Source organism: Echinococcus granulosus, assembly GCF_000524195.1.
Source record: "Echinococcus granulosus chromosome Unknown EG_S00186, whole genome shotgun sequence".
NCBI classification, from domain to species: domain Eukaryota; kingdom Metazoa; phylum Platyhelminthes; class Cestoda; order Cyclophyllidea; family Taeniidae; genus Echinococcus; species Echinococcus granulosus.
In genome coordinates, this window is record NW_020170566.1 from 102,656 (window position 1) to 106,306 (window position 3,651).

Genomic DNA, 3,651 nt, shown 5'->3' on the forward strand with positions numbered 1-3,651 from the left:
TTTTCAATTGGATACAAATTTTGGCTTGCAGGCATGAAACGATGAAGATGGATTTCCTGAGACGATGCAAAGTAACCTCAAGGAAAGGATCAATGTCCATCCGAACGTATTCTTTAATGACTCATCATGTGATAGGTTAGAGGAATTTGAAGCACATTAACAAAAAATTGAGACGCCAAATTAGGCTAAAACAATATCCGGTCCAATAGTTGGGAGGACAAAGGTGCTAGTATTACAGAGCGCGACTTAACGCCTTGCACTGAAAGAATTTAGCACCATCCACTTGTCCATGTTTAATGGGCCACCCCTTGGCAGTAAGGTTAAATAAAAGACTAATCTAGCAAACAGGGCCAGAGTTATTGTAAATCTCTACTATTGATTTAAACACAAACAATCTTGTTAAACAGCATGATTTGGTACAACACTATACATGTGTTTGACGAGACAAAAGTACTTGCAATTAGGAGCGTAGCAAACATTTTTTAGAGGTGCAGCTTTATTCAGAATGAGGGCCAAACTTAGAAAAGGTAAAGCTCTTGCCAAGTTGAACAAACTGAAAAGCAGATTTTGCAGCCGGGTCAGCATTTTCAGCCTCTTAGGCAGTAACTGCGCAAGCTCATTTGTCCTAGTCGATGGGCCGGTCAGTCGGCACATTAGATAGCGAATGGGATAGGTGAGTGAGCGAAAAGATGAATGCGACGGAATGCACTTATGCGCGAATGGAAGAATAGATGGCTGTAGATACTCAATGCTTACAACATGGTCTTATAGATGTATAGATCGGTACGTAAATAAAAATTAGGTAAGGCATATATGGATAGACGTATTAAGATATTAAAAGGTAGGTGGATGATACTGAGACGGGTATTAGTGGTTGTCATAACGCCTCAGCCTAAAGCTTAGTCACTGCACACTTTTCCTTTTAGCCGCTAACTCGCAGCCCTTAACTACCTCACGTCCTCTGCTACATTTCTATTCTTTCCCTCCATTCTTCCTACATTTTTCACACTAAGATTTTTTCTTTAATGGACTAGCGTTATCCCACTCTGCATTGTCTTCTTCCATTTCAGTGGGCCATTTTGATATGGAGGCGTCTGCACTTCCCCTTTAATTCCTTCTACTGATAGTCCTAATCCGAATCGGATTAATTTCTCCATTAACTGGATGTTTTACTGACTGGTAGGTTGACTGATTGGCTGATTGGTTCATTTGCCTTCTGGTATACTTACATACGTCAATAAAATGAACTCAATTTGCAATCCGTATTTTTACTCAATCACCTTAGATTGGTTCCATTTGAGTGCAGAGCGATGCCATACCGCTAGCTTTTCAATGCTTACCAGTTTACTACTCGTTTGCGGCTACCCTATCGAGAAAAACCATTGCAAACCTAGGCAGTCTTTGATGCAGTACGCCTCCCTTCCATCATTCCACTGTACCAAATTATGTCCATGTCCACAGAACAATGCCAGCTGTCGGTGTGTGACAGTAATCACCACCCTCAACTCTTGCAGATCTCACATCGAGGAGACAGTGAGAAGAGATGCTTTGATAGGAAGCACATAGGAGGGCACCACTGGATTAATAGTGGCATGAAGGACCATACTCTTTTCTACTCTACTTCCACCTCTATCCCATTGCATCTGGTTTACATTTGCATAACATTCCCCTCTTGCTAGTAATCCCTAGGGTATGGTGAGGGAGCAGCAGTTGTGGCCTCCCACAGGGAATCGGAAGAAGTGAAGTGAAATAGAAGAGGCAAAGTAAAGAGCGGAGCGCAAATAAGTTGGTGGATGTGCATGGCTTATCTGCGCCTCCATTACATGTGTCACCTCCAATTTCAAATTGCAAATCAATTCGGAAGGCAGGTAAAGAGTTCCTTTGAATTGACTCAGCAGGGTAGATGGGAGACGGAAAGTATTCGCTAGCGTAACTGACGGACCACAGACATTCGGCGATCGGTCAGTGCGATTCAAGCAATCACCCAATATGGACAGGTAATAAGATGCGGCACGATCGCTCAAATTTCAAATAGCAGATCAGTTTGGAAGACGGGTAAAGAGTTCCATTGAGTTGACTCAGCAGGGCCGAAGGCAGTTGGGAAGTGTGCACTAGCGTAACTCACGGACCACAGACGTTCGGCGACCAGTCAATACGATTCGAGCAAACAGGCCAATGTAAATAGGTAATAGGATGCCTCACGATCGCTCCAAAATCAAGTTGAAGATCCGTTTGGAAGCCAGGTTAAGAGTTCTATTCTTTGTTGATATTGGCTTGACTGAGTAGGTCTCATTGACGTCCCTCCGAATGGCTGCTGTACCTGAGTTAGGCTAGTGTATTATTTTCGACTTCCATTGGCACAGTCGAGTTGAATTTGATGAAATTTTGTTGCAGGCTTGCAGATCGTGCACGAATGTGGAACCCTTCGAATTATTTTAAGTATATATTTGCAGGAAGATGGAGATGAAGAGACCACTCAACCGAAGATAATATGCTGATTTAATGACAATGTCGATGTGAAGGCTGATGTCGGTATCACCTCCATCGATCACAATAAATACACCGTCATTTCCACCGGTGGTGTAGCTTACAATAATACATGGACCGTGCTGCTCATAGCACATCAATGGTCTCTCTTGATTGTGTGTCGGATTCAATCGGCTCTTCTAACGGATATTTGCCTAACAAAATTGCTACTTACTATTATGCGACTTCCCTTATTTTGGCGTCGGTACCCCATATCAGACACTTCCAAAATACGTACAGAAAATATCTTTTTTGCGTTCTCTACTTACTTTTAAATATATATGCAAAGATTAGAGCCGAACTTTTCGACTTTTTAGCTCCTATACTATAATTGGAAATAGTTTTATTGTCAGGTAACTATGCATCAGCTATGCAATTGTCCTGCTTTAATTGCACCGTGTAAGCATAGATCTCTCAGACACTGGAAAACATCTCCTTTCTGGTAAACAAGGGGGTTTTTTTCGAGTTTCGCTTCCACACACGTTCCAAAGTATGATTTGCTTTGATTTGTATTTCAGATTTAATCACTACACTGCTTAATTGCTGGCGAATACAATTTCAGCCGCAATAATAATTATGTTTAGTTCAAGTCTTTCCAGTGTGGCAATAGTGCGTAAGAATTGTGACAAAGTTTTCTAGCTTGTGTTCAGGTATATCTAATCTTCCATGTTTAATTAAATTTCGGTAATAGACCTAGATTTGCGTAAAGATATTGTCAACAAAATAATTTTGAGTAGAATTTAGGGAAAGAGTTTTTTTCTTCACCAATTTTGTCCAGAAAATATTGGTTTAGCTACTATCCAATTATCTTGAATAGCAAATATGCCAGAATAACATCCAGGCCACCTATCCCGAGTTACTCAACCAAGATACTTTAGTTTCCGAGTAACAATTATAGCCATCAAGTAGCTTCCTCTTTTTTTTAAGGCTTAAATTTGCTTAAAATCTTAGCTAAAATTCGCTAGTCAATAAAAGGGTCCTAACACTTCAACATCAATCCCATAGTAGTCAAAACTAGGCGTTCGTAGGAGCAGCTAATTTTTTGCTCATCAAGTCAAGAACAAGGTGGTATAAACGAATTTGTACATAACATCGTCTACCTTAGGTATATTTGTAACGTTAATT